Consider the following 22,836-nt stretch of genomic DNA (forward strand, 5'->3'; position numbering starts at 1 on the left):
CCTTTTGTATGAAAAATCTAAACCGCTTAAGTTAGACGCTTTAAATTTCGCACGTAGGTACTTTAGTAAACTAATTCCCACGGGAACTGGAATTCGTGGGAAAATCCCTTTGTATGAAAAATCTAAACCGCTTTAGTTAGACGCTTGAAATTTGACATGTAGGTATCTTAATAAACTTAAAGCTTAGTTACAACAGGATATTGCAAAATTCCCACGTGAACGGGAAAAAACATTTGAACGAAAAAATCTAAACCGCGTAAGATAGATGAAGGGGGTAAAACGGGATCCACGCGTACGAAGTCGCGGGCGGCCGCTAGTTGCTAATAAAACTATTTATTGTCAAGAATTATATGTATAATAATGCGAATTCCCGTTCCCGTGGGAATTAGTTTACTAAAGTACCTACGTGCGAAATTTAAAGCGTCTAACTTAAGCGGTTTAGATTTTTCATACAAAAGGATTTTCCCGCTAATTCCTGTTCCCGTGAGAATTCCTAAGTATACTATAACCTGCCCAGGAGTATGAAGAATAATTGTACCAAGTTTCGTTAAAATCCGTCGAGTAGTTTTTGTTTCTATAAGGAACATACAGACGGACAGACAGACAGACAAAAATTTTACTGATTGCATTTTTGGCATCAGTATCACCCCCTGATAGTTATTTTGAAAATTATATTTCATGTACAGAATTGACCTCTCTACAGATTTATTATAAGTAGGTATAGATATGTAGGAGAGACGTCTTAATTACACTTTAAATCGTAGATCGATAAAGAACCCCTTTGTCAAACCGTATGAATAGCAGCAAATAGAACTTTGCGTATTGGAAAAATAGGAATGCCTACGGAAAAGCCAAACATTTTTTAAAAAGAAGTTAATATATTTTACTTACATTTAAATCCAAAAATATCTTTATTCCGACCCAAGGGTAAGTAGGCAGTTATGTAGGTATAAATGAAAATACGTATGTAGGTACTTATTATTTATTAATGGTCATGTTCTACATTTTCTATTAAATATGGGCCCAATACATCAATGATGTCGCCATCACAACAAAGTACCATAAATGGTTTAACGAGATTCCGATATTTGTATAGGGAATAAGTTTTTTTTTTGGTATGCATAATTGCTACTTTTTTGCACATAAATGTATGTATGTACCATCCATGATGACAATAGCCTTTCTTTGTGGTAAATCGTTTCCTGGCTTCCCGAAAAGAGACTGGAACATAAAGGTTTCTTTGGGCTACTTCCTCTCTACTAATATGTTGTAACCCTAAATGTGCTGGTACGAAATGTTCCTCCATCATACTGCGTGCTTTCATTACATATTTTGTAAGAGTACTCCTTGAAATGCCAAGTAATGTAGCTATTCTGTCATCTGAATCACCGGTCCTCAGCTTCATTAAATAAGCACCAACTGTAGTAATTCGTGCTCTCTGATAGTATCTATGGCAAAGAAGATCTGAAGGACGAATCTGAAAATAAAATAAAACATCAGATTCACAGTTCAACAATAAGAAGAGCAATATTTATATAGGATTAACGACTTTTGTGTGTAACGGAATAGTAAGATGAGTGATGAAAGATAATTTATGATTTGAACGCTGAATGATGAGGAATGATTGGTCTATGGAGGAAACGAAAGGGATGAATGAGGAACGAGGATTGAGAGTGAGAATAGTGGTAGTTTAAAAGAGTAGTCTGTTGTTATGCAGGAAGTATAAATAAAACTTTACTGAGTTTATTTGGCTCAGGGAATTTTTAACTGGCTTTATAATAGTAAAAATTATGTTTAATATTATGTAAGTAATAATATTGCAATATTTTAATAATATAAGTCTATTTGTATTATACAGGGTGGAAACGATAAGTGATCTATAACACTTTTAATATTGTGTGGCTGGCATACATTTAGTATGGAGGCTGAAAACATTGAATTTTCGGATAGATCCAGTTAATTCTGTAACTATTTACTGATACCGTTAGAAAGAGCTCGTGAAGCACTTTCAGGATGAGTAACCAGTTTTTCGATATCTTGTGTAGTTTAGAAATAATCGAGTGAGATCACTTATCGTTTCCACCCTGTATAACCTGTATGGATGAGAGTAGTGGCAGATTGAAAGCAATGGAAGGAGTTGAAGGATGGGAAGGCTGATTCGGAAAAAACCTTTTTAATTATTATAATAAACCGGCATAATTATTTTTATGTATTATAAAACTGGCAGGGCTCTTACCTCTCTGGGTTGAATCCAATTTCGAACAATGTTTAATATATCTTGATTATTCTCTGTATCCAAACAATGACTTCAAGTTCGCAATAATGAACAACCACATCCAACACAAACTTGTTGGTGACCTACCGGGGCACCGATTGGCATATCTGGAGAGTCTTGTGAAGTAGGTGTGGTATCTCTTTGCAATAATGAGTGACAAGCCCCACAGATGTAGTCATTTGCAGTAACCTGTTTAAAAATAATAATAATTAGAAATAAGTTTAAAAAAATTATCAGTTTTTTAATGTCCCGCACTTAAATTATTTTATTTTAGTATTAATTTACAGAAACCAATAACTTTACAAGAATTAGACTGATTGTATAGCCAATAACATTTTATTAAATAAGGACTTTAGCGTGCATTACCTCTAATGGAGTTAGTCGTTCCACAATTATGTTCCTGATGTTAATATGATGTTGAGTGTTAGTTCTCAGGGACATGAGCTGATGTGAACGTGTTCTAGGCTCTAGTGTTCTACTGCAAAGCACACATTTTCTGCTAAGATTTGAAGTAGATGCATTTGTGTTGTATCTTGGGCTTGGGTCCAACATGTTGTGCATATAAGATCATGAGCTGTAACCTGTAAAAATAAATAGATTCATTGCATGCCATGCCACACATACTCCTGTGCGTTGAATAAATTGAGCCGCAAACCATAAAAAAAATGATAATTCAATATTATGTGCTGTTAGTAGAATTTTGGGTCAGAGGGTAGGGTTAAACAGCTTTAGTAAATAAGCATTGTTGTTATAATAATTAATTATGACGTGTTACAAACTTAGTTACAAAAAATAATAATCTAGTAGTCTTACGGCCGAATACTGAAACGCCATTTAAATATTTGACGGCTTCTCAAATAGTTAAGCAGCTCCTAAACTTACATTTCGCATACTCAAAACAATATCTGAGCAGTTCTCAATTTTTAAGCACCTCTCAAATTAAGTTGCACTTAAACGCCACTCAAATGAATTTTCGCATACTGAAACGCCATTCAACGCTAAGCATTACTCAAACAACTGTCAAATCGTCTTAAGCAGCTGTTAAATTTGAGAGTGCTTGCCCGGTATCTTAAATCCTATTCTTATACCTAAATCGACCTAAATAGTGGTAAATAATGTGTGTCATCGTTATCATTTCTTTCGAGCCTCGAGGAAATACCTAGATCTAATCGCAGGAACGCAATAAGGCTGAACGCTATTGAAAAATATTATTATAATGACATGCAATTCCGAGCGAGGTTCCGCGTCTCTAAAGAAACGGTGTTGTTTCTGGATTCATAATTTGGAAGTTCTTTGAAACCCCTCACCAAACGCCATACAACCAGTGGACCAAATACTTATTATAACCCTACTCTTCTACGCAACGGGAAGTTGTGAACGTGTACTAGGTGATATCTTCCACATCGAACAGCCAACTGTGCATCGTATAGTGCACGAAGTAACAACCAAAATAGCTGCTATGAAATCGCTTTACATAAACATGCCTATTTGTGAGGAATAAGGGGACATCGCATAGCAGCATTTCCAAGAGTTGTTGATTTGTCAATTTGATGCTCTGCTGTCAACAATGATAAATGTCAATTGTGGTTACGTTTCGGTTCACGATCGCCACTAGATTTCAACAATAAAAAGTATCACCTTTAAAATTATTTTTTTAATTAAATAATTGCATTGCATGCAAGCATTATTTTTTTATAATGATAAAACGAGATTTATAAATAGAAACTAAAAATAAACTGTTCTATGTTAAGTTGATTGAGTATATTTCCATAAAAGACAATACATAACCAAACGATGCTGCGTGTAATGGATAAAAAACGTAAAGTTATCATTTGTGTAAATGAAAACATACTTTTTTTGGTAAATGTTGCCATTATGTAAACATTTGAGAGCTGCTTAGCTGTGGGTCTAGACAAAGTGCAAATTATAATCGCAAACCAGTCGAAAAGTGGTCGAAAAGCCCCTTTTTGTATGGAGTTTTGACGGATTCGATTTTCGATTCGATCAAAAAGTGCGTTTTGTCTAGGGGGGCTGATCACGGCTTCAAATCCGTTGAGTGGCGTTTGAGAATACCATTTAAAATTGAAGGATACTTAAATTTAGGAGCCCGTCAGCTGAGTGACAGATTTGAGTAGTGTTTCAGTATTCGGCCGTTAGTTCCAAAAAACAAAACAAAACAAGCTTTCATTGAGAGCAGGGAGATAGTGTCAAAGTAAATAATTCCTTAGATTTACACCAAAACCAGCTGGATTGTCAACATAATTGTTGTTTCGCTCATGCCTCCATTGCGCTGTACCATCGACTAGTTTCTTACAATCGAATCGGGCCTGGCTGTCCACACTGTCCAGGGTCCAGGGTTGAACCACAGATAATAGCGGAACATTCATTTCAAGACAACCCGCCATGAGAATGGCAATTCAGAAGTTTGGCAAGGCTAGTACTTATTCATAAGATTGCAGAGCAAAATGTAGGTACTTACCGATCGAGGTGCTGCCCATTGTTGTGTATAATTAAGTTGCTCATTTTCTAACACCATAGAACCACCAGCCGAGCCTTGGCCGAGCCACACAAAAACAGTAAATCCCAGGCTGAGTATGTCGTTATTGCAATCAATCAGAGTCCGTTTGAATAGCCAAGTTTGTAGTTAATAAAGTTCCGAAAATAAAAGCTAAAACACAAACGAATCACAAAGAAGGATCAAGCAAGACAGCAACACAGCAAGAGTGAGTGAGAGAGAAAGGTGATGCGAGTGAATGACAATTTGACTAACAAATAGGGATGTCCATTTAGAATAGACATAATCGATTAAATTGATCGTTTTTGAAAAAATTTATTTTTAAACATTGTGTTGCTATAAATATTTATTTTATTTATTTAATAGGACAACCAACAAGACATACACTGGAAGACAATCAATATTTACAACGTATTTAACTTAATCTAAGTGCTGCCTTAATTATAGGTTGCCACGGCATGCAATAGTGGACTTATACATAAACAGTGTCTACACTTAAAGAAAAGAGTAAATATGTAAATGTAGGTAAATAAATGTGATTAAATATACATAAAATGCAATAATCCACTGAAGCGCTGCGGGCGCGGCGGATCTGCGCCCGTCTAAAGGTCTAATGATTAGACTCTAGTCTAATCGATCATACCATTATTTACTTAAATCGAATTAAAAAAGCGCATCTCTGTCTCTGCTCTGTCAATATGTCGGTGACTTTGATTTCGTTTAAATACTTTTAAAATATTTTTTCGAACTGCAACTTGTCCGATAGGTTTGGACACTTGCAAGTAAATAAATAAAATATACATAAAATTATGGTACATACTAAGTCTTTGAAAATCTTAGGGCGATTTTTATCAATGTCCTTTGTCTGCTCGATTGCATTGATTAGAGATGGGTTATACTAGGTAAATTTGATACTAGGTGCACCTATTCCAAGTATTTATTAATACTCGATCCAAATACCTGTTCCACCTAGTACGTAGTAATTTAGCATACTTGACGCGACTAGTGCGGACTAATCCAAGTAATATGACTTTAAAATACAATTTTCTTTGAAAAGATACAACCGTAGTATGAATAATGCAATTTGAAATTGAATAATAATTCCTCCCTTCATACTTCAACAGGCTTTGGACTGTCAACTTAAAAGTTGGCGTATTTAAAAGATATCAATTTCATAAAAATATTTACATATATTTTTCTTATTCACATGAATATGGTTTGACTACGTTTGTGTGCGTTTGCTTCGTCGCGCTCAAATTTGTTTGGTCAGACAGAGACGGAGTGAATCTCTACGTTCGCACATAAGCTTAGCGAGAAATACTAGGTGCGCGTAATACACGACTACGGATTACGCAATAATAACCTCTATTACTTTCGGGGTAGGGTCGGAAATCGTGTAATTTATAAAATACTAGGTGGATCAAGTATTTTAAGAAATGGAATAGGTGCCGCCTAGTACTGTAAAATACCTAGTGTGTGGATCTGTTCTAGTAAATACGTCTCATCTCTAGCATTGATGGTAAGGAGCAATGGTATTATCTATAATATCATTGGTAAGGAGGGACTGTTCTAAATACATATTATGATAGTTGAGATGGTTGAGAATATTTCCGGGTCGATCGCTTCCACCTTCGGCCTAGATAGTACCTACCTACCTACTTATACGCCAAACTATCTTATGATTGTTATGCATTGTTAAGTAGGGTTATAATACCTAATTATGATTGTTATGCATTGTAAGTAGGGTTATAAATAATTATAATTTACATAAGCAGCAGGTCGGTTATTTTTATTTAGGCAAATGTAATATTTTAAAAGACAATACGTACGATCAGATATTAAGATCAAAGATAAAGATTTCTGCTGTGAAAAAAAATATAAAACAGCTAACTTCTATATCAAGTTCCAACGTCGCTATACGTACCTACCTACTTAATGCTACTGGATTATACGTTCATAGCTCAGAAGTTTAGTCCTTTTTCAGCAGTGTTTAGTAAGAATATTATTACAAATGGGCTTTTAGGGATTTTGTTCACATGGAATAAACGACAAAGTTCTTAGTTACTTATCCAATAGGTAGTAGTAACATATATGTAGAAAACAGGAACTTAGATGCCAACGAAAGAAAATAGGCTATCAAATGTTGTTTTGGGGACTTACCTTTATAAAAATATCACATTTAAAAATTCATACCATTTGTTGTTATTTAAAAAACAATGTCAATTTTGACGATTAACTGAAAGTCTATTATCTATGAATATAGTAGCGATATATGGTATCCAGCGGCAATGGCAGTGCAAAATTTTGACAATGACTGTAGTTATCATACTTCGAGTTTGTCCATGGAGACGGCAAAAGTCCTTTAGTTGGCCATAAAGTAAACTTAACGGAAAATGTTACTTAATTGATACCGAGGCGCAACCTGGAAGCATTGCTAAGTGTGCTCCTCGTTACTGTTTCATCGTTCGTCATCGTCATTGTTCGTAAAAACCGGGTCGCGGCAGGCAAATAATAAAATTAGTCTTATGTCTTCTCCCTTATTAACTTCGATGGATAAATAGCTAAACCTCCTTGCGCGTAACTGACGTTTGTTGGAAAACCGATTTTTTCAGGCCATCGGATTTTAATTTCAAAAGTCATTGACCAATCCCAGTTCATATAATAACTATTATGACGTTTTCTATTGGCCAAAAGATTTAACTCTCTAAAAATCCGCGTGCAACCATATCCTGCTTAAATATTGTGCACTTTATTCAGCACAGATTAAACAAGCTAAATGACAAATAGAATAGATTGAAATGACAGATTGCACTTGAATTACCCTACTGATAAAGATTGATTTAAAATGTTATTCATTTCTGTCATCATAGATCAATCAATATTATACATGAGCGGCTTTAAGTCAGGAAAATACATAAATAATAATGAAAATAGCTGGGCTTAATTGCAATAGCATTTAAGCCCAGTTAGGAAAAGTAACCAAAAATGGGTAGAGAAGACAATTTTCATCACTACATAGTATAAAACAAAGTCGCTTTTTGCTGTCTGTCCCTATGTGTGCTTAGATCTTTAAAACTACGCAACGGATTTTGATGCGGTTTTTTAATCGATAGAGTGATTCAAGAGGAAGATATGTGGTATACTTAGCACCCGTGCAAAGTCTGTGAGGGCCGCTAGTTTTCTATAAAACGGTGTTTGATTTCACAATAATTTAAATTCAAATATCGCCTAAACATCAAAGAGTCTTATCTAGAATTCAAAACACTAACCATTGTACTTTATTGAGAACATAAACCCGATCGCCTACGACTACGACGGCCCGTCGGCTAATGAATATTTTAATTAGGTAATTATTAATTACAGATGCGATTAGATTGGCCGTTACAAGTGTTGATGAATTGATATTTGACAAGCTTTGTGTTGTTTATTATTAAGTTTCAAAGGCATATATTATGCTATAAATATAAATTAACTAAGTAGTATTATGCAAAAGCAGTCTTCTAATTTAATTTAGTCCACTGTTGGACGTGTTGATATTCTCTGCCAGATCTTCGTTATCTATCATCAAGTCATCATCATCATCATCATTTCAGCCACAGGACGTCCACTGCTGAACATAGGCCTCCCCCAATGGCTTCCACATCGCACGGTTGGTAGCGGCCTGCATCCAGCGCCTTCCTGCTACCTTTATCAGGTCGTCGTCACCTTGTGGGTGGACGGTGGATCATCAAGTCATTTAGGCTAAGTTGCACCAACTTACTTTAACCGTAACTGTAACAATAGGTAGCAGGAAGGCGCTGGACGCAGGCCGCTACCAACCGGGCAACATGGAAAGCATTGGGGGAGGCCTATGTTCAGCAGTGGACGTCCTTTGGCTGAGATGATGATGATGATGATCATGAACTATAACACCGATGTTTTTTTGTATGGAGTTTGACAGATTTTAAACAGACTTCATAACGTTTGTTAAAGTCTTAACCTAATTTTAACCGTAACTTCAATGACAACCGGTGATATTTGTATGGAGTTTGACAGACATTTGACATTTTTTATAGTTCAATTAAGATCTCACCCAGGCTCGTGCAACCACAGTGCAACTCAGGCATAATATCCAAAGATCAAATGGAGATAAATATTTGAATCTTACCTTTTTTATACCATATTTAACAAAATACCACACAACCTTGTCGAATTACCAATAAACAAATTTAAGATACATATAAAAAAATACCCTTATGTCCAAAGGGTACTACAAGGTTCGAGACTATATTGATGACAAGGATGCGTGGTCAGTTCAGTCTGCACATATTTGATGTACTCGAATTTGGTTATTCTTAGCGTTAGATAATTCCCGGCAATTAGTGGTGACTGAGTTTGTTCCGGCGTTTCTTCTCAGCACTTGCCATATGTTTGTCTCGAAGCGCTGGTAGGGCCCAAAAGATAAGGAGACATGTAAAGTGCCCCATAAGGGCTAACTTTTCTTTTTTATTATTTTCTATAATAATTTTGACGTTCATAAGTGCCACTTGTGGTCTAAACTGAATAAATACTTTTGATTTTGATTTTATAATAATTGTAAAAAAATATTTAAAACTAAGAATTAAAGTTAATAAAGAGAATAATAATAATAATAAAGTCCTTTATTAATAATAACCAAAATAGGTAAGTTACTTATTCTGGCATAGGTACATATAGTTGTAATGGCCGGCAGTATTCAAGATGATCGTGATTTAACCCTTAAAGGACGAAGCACACTTATCAACCCGGAAACGGATCGTAACCGTATCAACTCGAGGCGGTCAGTATGTCTTTGTATGAAACTCCGTACTGCAACGCACATTTATCCACAACGTAATGTAAAAGCCTCCCCTCGAGGCGAAAGGCGATACGATGTTGATCCCTTTCCGGGTTGGTAAGTGTGCTATGACCTTAAAAATGACCTAGACAATAAACCCCACTGGATTCTGTACCGTTTTCTATTTTAGGAAAATTTGCAACAAGTTGGTTGTTGATATTTCTTTCAGGATTAGTCAACTGACTCTCACACAACCAAATAAACCCAAGTAGAGTGGCCTTGCCTTCTTTAGGCAATTATTTAACACCTCTACGCTCGCACAAGACGTTTTTAAGTTGTAATTTTTTCACACACATTTTTGTGATCAGCCTCTGCTAGTTTGACCATTAAAATGTGTGGTCACTTGGATAAAGTAGCGGGATAAGGAAAAAATGTGCAATAGAGGATAAAGTTTCAAAATAAAGTTTTGTATAGGGAAATGAGAAATCAATAGTTAGTGTCCAAATAAAGGCATTTTGATTGGTTTTTGGAGCATCTTGAATACATTACAAGCCTGTTTCCGACGCAGGAAACGGACTATTGGATTTATCAAAATCCAGTCAATTTACGAGTTATAAAATGGATCAAATAGACATTAATAAATACCCAGCATCTAGGTCATTAAAATTAATCTAGGTCCTTCTGGAAATGCGTTCAGTGTCGGGTGTAGCCTGTTGGATGTTGATAAACCATCAGAGATACAGGCCAAGAGCTTCCTCGTTGTGGATAAAAAAAGGCTACAATAAGGGCCAAGGCTGTATAGCGTTGCAGCAATAGTATTAAATATCGAGACCTATCGCGTCTTATTTAAAAATTATAAGTAACTTGAAAAAATCGAACTGCTTAAGGCAGGAATTGAACCCACGACCTTCCGCTTGCCAGGCGACTGCTCTTCCAACGGAGCTACTTAGACACTGGATGAACCCGTCGAAATTTTCAAGTGTAATACGCTGTTACGGCCAGCGTTTGTTTCATCAATGTTGGGTATACCTACCCTTAAACGCGTCTTATTTTGTGATCGCGTCCTTGACTATTTGCGGGTCCAATGACAATTTAAGTTTCGACAAACTTGCCTTCAGTGATTGGGTTTTTATTGGCGGTCAAGCTGTAGCCCCACCAAAAGGGGGCCAAGGCCATGTGTAGAATTGCAAGGCAAGCAAATAGACCTTGAATAACTGCCTAGCTCGCATCAATACTTATAAATTGTATTTTAAAGACTGTAAACCCTTGAAAAGTAGGCTGACAATAGTGACTGAGTTTCTTATTGCGCTGCTGCTTCTCAGCACTGGCCCATTTATTGTCCCGAAGCAGTGGTAGGGTTAATACTGGGACGTGAAAAAGTTGTTTTAAAGGCCTATTTGCAAAAATAAATGAGTTTTATGAGAGAGTTTTTTTATGTGAAAACAGTCACAACAATATGGATAAAGAATCGAAAGGACTATCGATAGTATCGCAGTGTCGGGTATAGGCTTTTTATTAAGGCTACAAAGAGCCACCACGCCCATGTTTAGCGTTTTTCTAGGTCTATACTCGTAGGTACTTAGAAAAACTGTGAAAATAGTCGACGATCTGGTAAAGGTCGCGGGAAGAGCCTGAATGCGGGCAGCGCAGGACCGTTCATTGAAAACCTTGGGGGAGGACTTTGTCCAGCAGTGGACGTCATTTGGCTGAAACGAACGAACGAACGAATATGGATAAAGAATCGAAAGGACTATCGATAGTATCGCAGTGTCGGATACAGCCTGGATGTTGTTATTAGGCCACAAAGCCGGGGCCGTGTACCGCGCGCGCAGGCGGCGTCTTTGACGCGCGCCGTTCTCGATCAGTGGCCCTAGGGTTGGCACTTGTAGTTATTTTACGATGAAGCCTTATCTGCACTAATACAAGTGTAAAAAAAACTTAAAAAAGAGTGTCCCAGTGTAATTGTATTTAAACATTTATGAGAAATAAAGAAATCTATTTGCTACCGACTGCTCTATCAACACACAGCTCAAGCCACTGAACAGATTGCGCAGTTTGGTACACACATAGTTAGGACAAAATTAAGTTATAGAAATATTACGTATTCTTTGGTTATACCACAGAATAATAATAAGTACTACGTACAGAAGTTTTACTACGCGAAGGTATTTAAAAAAATGTATGCTCAATGTCATTAACAATATGTTGTAATTTAGCCTGTCTCAAGAGTCAAGCACCATTTTGTTGACAAACGTCAGTGATCGGCACTGCGCCGAAGCTATAGGGCTGACTTCGGTAAAATGATGTGACGTGAGGTGCCAAACTGCGGAAAATGGCGGAGGAAATACATGATTTAGCATGAAATATCATGAATAATATTAACTACTTATTTACCTCTCAGTGTCTTCAGGCAACTTAAAAAAGTACATTCTGTGTTTTTATTATTATTTAGGCAGTTAAATACTGCACAGTATTTAGTACACCATTTTCTTTATTTTCTTCCATCATACACAAGAATACGCGTGCGTGAGTCAATGTTCGCTCGTATGTGAGGCCTTGTCGAATCCTTGACTATCCTGTAGGTGGGCCATCGTGCGTGTTTTGTTTTCGATGTAAACTCGCGGAGATGAACAGGCCTGGTTATACTATGAAATTGTCTGAAGAGTAACGAAGTATTTTCTTTTTACACATCCGACTCTACATTTTATAGGTACAGCGAGAACGTTAAGATTCTGTCTTAAAAGCTGTTAAAAATTACAACATCAAACAAAAGATTAATTAAGTACATCAGCAGTTATAGCTGCATCACGTTCATTTTTGATACCATCATTTACTGATTACTTTTTCCCTTTGTTTGTTTTTCATTAACCAACCTGCTCATTAAACTTATTTTGGTACAGCCTTGGCAAGTGGAAAAACACACATTGACTGACACTATCAGTAATTTACTGATTAAAAATACATTGATGAGTAAAATACAATGTTTCCACGTATTCTAGGATATTATAATTTTACTAGCTGTGCCCGCGACTTCGTACGCGTGAAAACCCGTTTTCGCAACATTTTTCATTGTTGCTCTGCTCCTATTGATCGTAGCGTGATGTTGAGCCTATAGCCTTCCTCGATGAATGAGCTATCTAGCACTGAAATAATTTTTCAAATCGGACCAGTAGTTCCAGAGATTAGCGCGTTCAAGTAAACACACAAACAAACTCTTCAGCTTTATAATATTAGTATAGATGAAATGAAAATTGTACGGGTACCTACCTCTTTCTAACTATTGTTTCTACCACTGTTACTTCTGTGTAAGCTTTAAATACAGCTTGGCCGCCAGTTAAACCTAACCAATGAAGGCTTACCCTGAGATGCACCAACTTACTTTAACCATAACAAACGTTAAGTCTGTCAAACTCTATAAAAACACCGGTTAAAGTTCTGCAACTCTTTTTTTCGTCAGGGAACTACATTGATTTGTATACCCACCACCCGCGGGGGCAGCTAGTGGGTTATGTGGGGGTTCTCCCTGCCAGACGGGCAGGGCCTACCCACTAAAAACCTGACGTTGCCCTCGGTAGCCAAATGAGTCGGGAACGCGGGACATCACTATAAGTTTTGTAACTCAGCCTTATTTAGGAAAACTAAAACTTTTGTAAATGCATCAGAAGAAAGGATACCTAGCAATCAAATAACAAATTGAAATGATAAAATTTCACGTCGTTCAACCCTACCAAGGCAGCGCGGCGGGCAGCTCATTATTGACACAATAAATTCTAACGCACGCGTTTTTAAAACCAGCCGCACACATGCAAACGCGGATACGCACACGCGCACAGGTGTGACACTCACGCGCAGGTTTTGTGACGTATTTGGTATAAAAACTATAGATTTTTCGAATCAGTTCTATTTTTAAACTGATAGGCCACCGGCATTTGTTAATTTAAAAATGCGGCATTCTTTATTTATTGATTAATGATTAAAATGAGTTCAACGTAGCGTTTTGGTAACTTATTGTGTCTCTAGGTCAAGAAGTGGTAAGATGAGTTCTGTATAACAAAAAAACTGGCAAAAAGATGACAGTCAAAATATAAGGACATCATCCACGTTTCATATATTTTTGGTCCAAAATCAAAAGTGCCGGCCAACAAAAAAAAGTGCTGTTTTCTGACAGAATACGTCTGCCTTAGCATTTGTTACTATGGCACCAAAGGCGTAGCTCCACTGTGCGTCGAGTATTTGAAATCTAAAAGTCATCGACTATTCATACATTTTTTGTTCAAAATCAAAAGTGTCGGCCAACAAAAAAAAAGTGCTGTATTCTGACAGAATACGTCCGCCTTAGCATTTGGTACTATGGCACCAAAGCTGTAGCACCACTATGCGTCGAGTATTTGAGATCTAAAATTCATCGACGATTCATACATTTTTTGTTCAAAATCAAAAGTGTCGGCCAATAAAAAAAAGTGCTGTATTCTGACAGAATACGTCCGCCTTAGCATTTGTTACTATGACCCCAAAGCTGTAGCACCACTGTGCGTCGTAGTATTTGAGATCAAAGTCAGTCGTTTCATATATTTTTAGAACTCAAATACTACGATTCACAGTGGTGCTACAGCTTTGGTGCCATAGTAATAAATACTAAGGCGGACGTATTCTATCAGAATACAGCACTTTTTTTTTTTGGCCGGCACTTTTGATTTTGGACCAAAATGGATGATGTCCTTTTTGGGGTGAAGTTGGAGTATTTAAAAGTACATGAACTGAGTGATATCAGAGGCATCGACGCATATAATTATAAAATGGGTAAAGTCCCTTCAGTAATTAAATCGTGGTTAAATCAATTGATTGTTTAATCTGCTCAATGATGAAGCTCTACGCGGTTCTACCAACTTTTTGCTTCGTTTTTGACACGCTTTTGTACGAGTATTGATGACATTAGTCTGTAGGAATCAGTCAATAAGAAAGAAGGAGCAAAAATGAATCTTTATGGAAATGCACAATAAGGCATATAAAGTGACTGAATACCGCAAATTAAAAGTAAACAAAGATTTTCATTGCCTATAATTTTATTAGGGATAAATTTCTATTATCTTAATAAAATCAATACTTAAATAAGACACGACAACATAAATTATAGAGCCGTTTAACTGACCTCAGTCTATAACTTAATTCGGTGACGTCCAAGGCTGCCAACCAGACGGTCTAATTGCCAAGCCCGGCCAAGGCGCCACCACAACTGTCTGACTACCCGCTAACCTTCCTTAAACACCATCGACCGCGTAGACCTACTATGACAATAGAGATATTTTTGAAAGCCTATATTTGCCCTCGTATTTGCCCATACTATTAACTTTCAGACGCTACCCTTTACCCCATACCGCGGTAGGACCCGCTAATTCTCCACCATCCTTTACAAACACCTCAAAATCAACAAAAACCTATACAGGTCAGAATCGTTTGCAACAACCGACGATTTTTAAGCGAAAGTGCTCATAAACAGGTCGATATGCGCACGCGATTATGACGGCTAGGAACTGTGTAAATGGTAATGTTTGGTATGGGATTTGTTTTATTTTGCAGGTATTTTTAGCTTGTGTTAATTTTACGGGGCTATTGGTTATGTATTTTTGTAGTTTTCGAAGTGAACGTCTTACAACAGACAGAAATTCGTATTGCAACGATACAATTTAAGTTAACTGTCAAACAGATGAGATTGTCTTAATTATTTTAATGATTAAAAAATACATTCACTGTTTTATCTTAAAAATAATAAACTTTGGACTTTTGAGCAATCAAAACCGCAAAGTTTTCGAGAAATTAAAAAGTTTCTTTCAATATAAAAAAATAAACGAACTCGTTTACTATGGCCTCAGAAGCCATGATTTTGAACATTCACTTTTTTGTTTATTTATAAGATCATTAAAATGGTAATCGCAGTTAATATATTCGGATTATCTTAATCTGTTTTAACATTGAAGTTTTTATATTTTATCAAATCAATATAAAAGTGAAAATCCATTTTTTTGCATGTCTGCGGTAGGGTTGACCACTGAAATCATTTATTTACTTCATTAAATTTGTAGTCCACTGTTGGGCATAAGACTTCCCATAAAGACCTTATAAACACAATCTTCTGCTTATTTCATTCATCATTCATAGAGCTGGGAGGTGTCCTACACAACATTGTCGAAACCTGTTTTCCTTGAAGATAAATAGTTTTACGTACAATAAAATGGTCATATCATTTATATTAAGCCAAATCCTATGTGATCTTGGTAACTTTCTATGAAGAGAGGGTTTTATGCTCGTTTTCACGATCATTCCCTAATTTTTAAGTGGCCCCTATGGTAACACTTAACAGGAATTTGATTTCATAGGGGTCACTTAAAAATTAGGGATTGAGGGTGAAAACAGACATAATTCTCTCGTAGTGGAAACTAAATGACCTGATGATAATGATTAAGATGACATTAATTAACGCTTGCACACTATTTAATTTCATCATCATCATTTCAGCCACAGCACGTCCACTGCTGACATTTTAATATTAATTCGATACCATAAAATATTTGTATGCCAGTGATGGTAAATGTGTTTGTGCTTTTTCCATATTCTTTGTCATCATTTTTACCCACATTTATACAAATAAAGAGATTTTGATTTGATTTAGGCCTCCCCAATGATTTCCATATCGCGCGGTTAGTAGCGGCCTGCATCCAGCGCCTTCTTGCTACTTTTATTACTATTTAATTTATTAAATTGTAATTGTTTATTTTAAATATTCAGTATACGAATAGAAAATTACCTTATACTACCCTCTCATCCCCATTTTTTCAGCCACAGAAAATCGATATTTTTTTCCCCATGCGTTGCGGTCTCCCCGCTTTTTGATGTTTTTTACCAGCTTTTTGGACTTTTTGGGGTGAATCTGAACACACGCCGCCTGGCGGCACCTTTGGCGATGTTTGCTGGGCTGAGTGGCGGTAGTGGGTTCGATGCCGTTTGTTTTGGAAGCGGGGTAAGAGGTTTTTTTTGGCTTGAAGTTTGATTTTGAGTAGGATGAATGGTATTATTTCCCTACTTTTGCGTATAGGCTACGAGTACCTACATATTTGAGTCACAAATTAACTGAATTAAAACATGATATTGTAAGGGAGGATGAAAAAAAGTTTGTAACTTTTTAACGGAAAAGCTAAAGTAAGCTTTTAAGTAAAAAATACGTATTACTTAACTACTATTTATTATCCAAAATTTATTGGAGTTTTATAAAACAACGTGGTGGTACTTATAAGCTTAGCGCAAAGGAAGTCGCAAGCTTTCTCTGCCTTCAACGAATCAACGAAATGCCAAAAGTTTCAAAAGAAGTAAAACCGGTAATCATTGTTGCAATTCTCTACAGTTAACTACAGATGACAGCACTGCATCATCTTTTTCCAAAATCATCCTTATTACCACTACCACAGAATAAGTAATAGTACAGGTACAGAAGGATTACTCCGCAAGACGAGTTAAATAAATGCGAGTCTTGCTACGACGCGATACAGTGGAATTCAGCTCGCACAGCACTACGTACCTACAATTTTATTCACCTACAAGTTTTGTCTCTTTCTATCGAGTGCCTCTGAACTCTTTTTACGCTGTTAGGGTTGCTATGCTGTCTAGTGAAAAAATAGAATTAATCTACTTAGGTATTTGTAATGAGGTACGTATGTAGGTAAGTATTAGTGTTATTTTACCTTTGTAAAAATAACATTTTAAATATACCTACTTAGGATAAAAAAGTACTTATTTTAATACAATGTCTTCATTCATACCTATTTTAACATAAGACAAATAAATTAAACATACCTACTATCACAGAAGAAAGAATGACATCATACCTACCTACTTACTACGCAAACACGAAACGGCTACATCCTAGAACGAGAGGCGTCACCCGAAAATATATTTGTATTTGGCTTTGCACAAACGTAATCTAATGTTACTCGCTGTACTTTGGCAATAATTTATTTTTTACTGAATATTGTTGGGGTACCTATGCATTATGGTAAAAGAACTAGCTTGTCGTAATTTGGTGTATCGATGTTACTCTTCCGTTTCATTTACCTACACGGAAAGGTAATAGTTAATATTTTAACGATAAAATTCTTAAAACATCATAAATTGTATTCAAAAGAAATTATTTATTAAAGGCAAAACATCAAGTCCCGACGGGCGCGCGCGTGACACTCGACTGATATAATACCCGCCGGCGGGGCGCTTCGCTGTAGGTAATTATCGGATGTACCGCGCGGAGTGAGCCAGGCCTGCCACTACATAAGATGCTGTTAAACTCGATGTGCTCTGTTATCTACAGATCGGTATTAAAAGCCTATGACCTTAGAAGGTATGTCCCGTGAGAACTGCAAGTTACAAGTCATTAGGCATCGACGCATGCGCACCGATACGAGCCTTATGAAATAAGAATGCCACTGTATTGTGGGGCCATGAGATCAGCGGTGGAGGGAAAGACGCGTGTAGCGTGAGAGCAGCTTTTATTATTTATTGAGTAACTAAGTTTAAAAAGAACTGCCAAGAATTCCACAAAATAAAGAGTAATAGTAGTAGTATAAATACTAGTCACTTATTAATTAGTACTACGTACTAATATTCGCATTTTCTTTTAAAACTTCAGTCTCATAAAAACTCATAAAACTTTTTTATTTTTGCAGACAAGATTTTAAAATTTCATTTGATCTTGATAACTTCATTGTTGACATACATAAAATGACACTGTTTAAATTTTATTATTTTTGCATGCCATACTCTGGTGAAATGTGTGATACTACTCTAATCTACTTTACCATCACTAAAAAAAACTTTAACAGAATAAAAAGTACTTTAACAGTAGTCAGCCATGCGTTATTTTTGTTGATCAATATGTAGAGTTTGCTCAAATATAGTTTCCAGTTATCTGCTATCCGTAGAATAGAAGGTTATACAAAAATCTTGCTGGCTTTTAAAACTTTCACACATACTTTTTATTTAAGTGAGAGCGATTGCTCAACACGTATTGCTACCGTAGTCCAAACCAGTATTTCAAAAATTCGAATTTAGCTTGCATGCAGTGCGTAAACACGCTACTCGCTACCGCTCATGCACCCGCCTCTTCTCTGGCCGTATCCCCATCAAGATAAATCATGAGTTTGACGTCTATATCCAATATCGGGCGCCATCTTGAAGCGAATGAGAGACGTCGGCCCGAGTGTCAAACGAACGAAGATTACGATGTATCTATCTATGTATAGTATCTTAGGTAGGACGGTGGGAAAAGAAGGATGACTAATGCTGTAACAATTAAAGAAATTATATAAGAATTAACTTCGTAAGTAGGCCCTTAGAGATATCAATTAGTTTTAAAGGCAAGGAAAATATTACCTGTTTGCCAACCTTACATGGCTATTTTAATGTGTTAATTGTCCAGACTAAAGTTAGGGGCGCACAAGATTAAGAAATAATACATAGAACTAAAGATTTTAAACATTAACCCCCCCTACCTACTAATAAAAACTCACGCATTTGTTGAATAATGTTTTAAAATGTCATTTCTATACTACACTGTTCAGCGAGTGTAATTATTTTTATTGGTAAATCGAAAGGGGTGAAAACCTAACTACTTAGCTCCTTTATACATCGCTTATCCTGTTACCAAAAATAAGGCTGGTTTTAGTGTCACGCGGACTGTCAGTGCGGATCGCTCCCACAGCCGATCTGTATGAACTGCTAGGGAGCGGAGCGGTTCCTACGGACCGCATTACCTACTCTAAAACGCTCCCTAGAAGTTCATACAGATTGGCCGTGCGGAGCGGGTCCGCACCGGACGGTCAGCGTGACACAAAACCAGCCTAAAGCCATATGAGCGCTACCTATGATTTTTAACCAAAAGCTTGACGCTTTTGTGGAATCAACAGCACATCAGACTCAACATTTTTGTCGCGATATAGCATCAACTACATAAAGATTTCAGTGTGTATTTTGATCTACCTGTATATCGATTAATCGATAATCTAAGCCGTCGTCCGATTCGGTAGGCCTTCGTCGCTAATGACGTCCCGTGTCGGATTAACGAGGATTATAAGTTACTGGTGGCACCGGGAGCTTACTGGTTTGTTTACAAACTGCAACTTTGTAACATAAAACAAAATTACAACATTTGCCTGAACATAGTCTTTGAGGGAAAAGGATAAATGGGAATTAAGGATAGAGTCGCTATTGTTCTTTATGGAACATGGTACAAGGTGAGTAGGAGCCATTTTGGTTCAACAATTTATTTATAATTATTATTCAAATTGTGTTAAATTACTGTTTGAACCAAATAAAAAAAAATATTTCTTTCTTTCTATTGGTCAAGATGAGCTGTCAATTGGAAAAAAATACGTATCTATCTAAGTAGTTATTTTTTAGTATTTATGGGAGTAATTTCAGGAAATTAAGCCTGTATTCCGAATCCATTTTTAAACACAATATTTTATTTATCAATGTACCTAATAAGCAACTTATCACTAATTATGACCAATAAAAATGATTCACTTTATTTTCACTTTTGTGCTGCATTTATGGTTAGACTCTTCTATGCTACATTACCTAGCCCAGGGATATTCAGCAGCTTCTTCAATCTTATCTACGATATCAAACTGTCACGTATAAAACTGATAATATAGGCGACTGCATTCTTACGCAGCTTCCTAAAAATATATCAACCCCTACCACAAGCGTATCCTTAAAAAGATTAAGCCATAAACACTATTATAATAACCATAAAATTGCCGAAAAAACTCTAACCCAGCCCTCGGTGTGCCGCCACCTTAACTAAAAAAAAAACAATAAAAAAAAACAAGTTTTGACAGAGACGCTACTGTAGAAACGTTTTATGATGTAGGGCGCGCTCTCGAGGTAAAAACTCGTAATTTAAACATCTGAGCTGTAGCTGGGCAATAAAATCTAAAGGAGAGCAATTAGGTATTTGGTTACTTGAACGAAGGAGAGTAAAAAGAAAAAAATGTGTTGTACAGATTTAGAAAGCATGGAGAACTGAAGTCGGTTGGCCTATTTCCTATAATTTACCATTTACCGGTATTATTTAATAACACTTAATTTTTGTGATTAGGAATTGTTAACTTTAGGATTGAGTTAAAAAAAACAATTAATTTTTTTAAACAAATTCAGGACCTGAATGATTCAATTTTGTCTTTGTGTTTTTCTTCTTTCACAGTAAGTATTATTGTAGTTTTAGCATATTATTATAGGTACCTAAGGAAGGACTCTTTATTTCTTACTATAGAATTATTGATTAATGGAAATGACAGTCATCAACAACGCCTATAAAAAACTTAAAATAGGCATCTGCAAACAGTAAGTAGGTGAAATGATAAAAAAAACCGTACCTACCTTATGCCTCTTTTAGAAAACAAATCTATTATCTCATCAAACACAATCACGCGACAAAACAATTAAAGATGACAATTTAAAACGAATTTCTCCAAACCATGAAAGGGATATCAATCAAACATACTCGTACGTGGTGTCATGCACAAATATGGATCCATTAATCGATATAAAAATCAATATTGTTGTTTGGAAAACATATTTCTTAGCGCTATGGTGGACGTGACACATGGTTAGACAAACGTTCCCACGGATGGGCAAATATACTGAGTTTTTGGTTCAGTAGAATGTGGGAGTGTTGATAAATTAATTGAAAAGCCTCTGCTGTCAGGTGAATTTTGTTTGAATCGTTTTAAATTGAATTTGGTTACATTTTTGTGGTCTAGTGACTACAGATAGAGTTGGACTTCAATTCGATTGCTTGGATAGGCTAAAATGAAGCATTATTTCTTGCTTCGGAAGGCACGTTCTGCTATAGAACTATTCTCATCTCTGCAACTCTTATCTAGCATCTGCAGCTTAACCGCCAATAAAAACCCAACCAGTGAAGACCATGTTTGTCCCATATGGACATACTACTGCGTACTTTAAGTATTAAAGCCAGACAGGACGATTCTGACCGCTGTCCAAAGACTAAAATTTGTGACAAATGCTTCCAAACATGTTTGGAATGATCACCCATCAACTCCCGACGACAAGGGCTGCCTAACAAGTTCCAAAGTGATCAGATATAAATCCAAACGTTCCATTTGCATGCCGTTTTTCTGCGTGGGCGAGGCGCCGTGACATACCGACACTAAACTTCCGAAAAAATGCCTCGCCAGCAGCGAATCGCTATAAATCATCCGAGTACCCTACAAGGGCCCATATTTTAACGCCATGGTCACTGACCTACCGAGGTCCGAGGAAGAAAACAAAAAAAACAACAACAATTTTTTTCTTTCACCTTTTTTCTCACACCGGATATCAACGGCGCGACATGAGGCGTCTTTACCCGGCGCCTGATTTTTTTTAATCCAAAAAACAAACAACAACACACCTTAATACAGCAGAATAAAGCACATTCTCCAAAAATATAAAGCCACATAAATCGTAAGTCAAATAAGAGAGTCGGATTTCGATTGACAATGACATCACTTCTATTGTTTTAACGCGACGACACACGATTCTCGGGTTTCGGCCGCAAAAAATAAGGTCCCTAATCAAACAGCGATAATAGTAAGCGGATTATTCATACGAAGGTGTACAGCATCTGCTGAACAACTCGAAAATTTACAAACCACAAATGTTTGACAAAAACATATTATCATTTTGTGACTAGTCGACGTTATTTTAGCGGAAATCTTCATACAAAATCTTAATGATGGTCAAATACTAAGGTTGAGTTGCACCACCTAATTATGACCGTAACTTTGACGATAGCCGGTGGTTTTTGTATGGAATTTGACAGATTTCTGACGTTTGTCAAAGTTAAAGTAACTGCAACTCAGCCTAAAACTTCGGAAATATCTAGTTATTTAACTTTCCAAGTAGGCAAACTACATAAGTAGTAGCCAAGAGCAATGATACCTACTTAAAACTGAACTCGGCTTACTTTGAACTTTCCGACTTTAACTGCTTGGTATCAAGTTTCCTCAAGTGTTCAGTCTCCAAGTACCTACTACTACTAACAAGGAAGAAACAGACAGACAAAGAAAGATTGTGTATAGTAGATCTAAGAAAATTTAAGAATAAGAATAAGAACATTTTATTCAGCATAGAAAAAAAAATATAGTACATGACATTACACTATAAACTATGCTGAAGTAAGTATTTAAGTAAAAAAAGGTT

General features: G+C 36.4%; 1 protein-coding gene and 1 long non-coding RNA gene across 5 annotated transcripts in view; both read right to left on the reverse strand.

The window, feature by feature from the left end:
* LOC135083430 (insulin gene enhancer protein ISL-1) overlaps window positions 1-22,836 on the reverse strand; it is a 71,864-nt gene that overhangs the window by 32,277 nt on the left and 16,751 nt on the right. The window lies entirely within an intron of this gene.
* LOC135083438 (uncharacterized) lies at window positions 997-5,198 on the reverse strand. Its single transcript, XR_010259605.1, has 4 exons — window positions 4,755-5,198; window positions 2,642-2,856; window positions 2,237-2,464; window positions 997-1,477 (listed from the first exon to the last, which is right to left on the reverse strand). It is a non-coding gene; the product is annotated as an uncharacterized LOC135083438 (long non-coding RNA).

This window comes from Ostrinia nubilalis, chromosome 23, assembly GCF_963855985.1.
Source record: "Ostrinia nubilalis chromosome 23, ilOstNubi1.1, whole genome shotgun sequence".
In the NCBI taxonomy this organism is placed as follows: domain Eukaryota; kingdom Metazoa; phylum Arthropoda; class Insecta; order Lepidoptera; family Crambidae; genus Ostrinia; species Ostrinia nubilalis.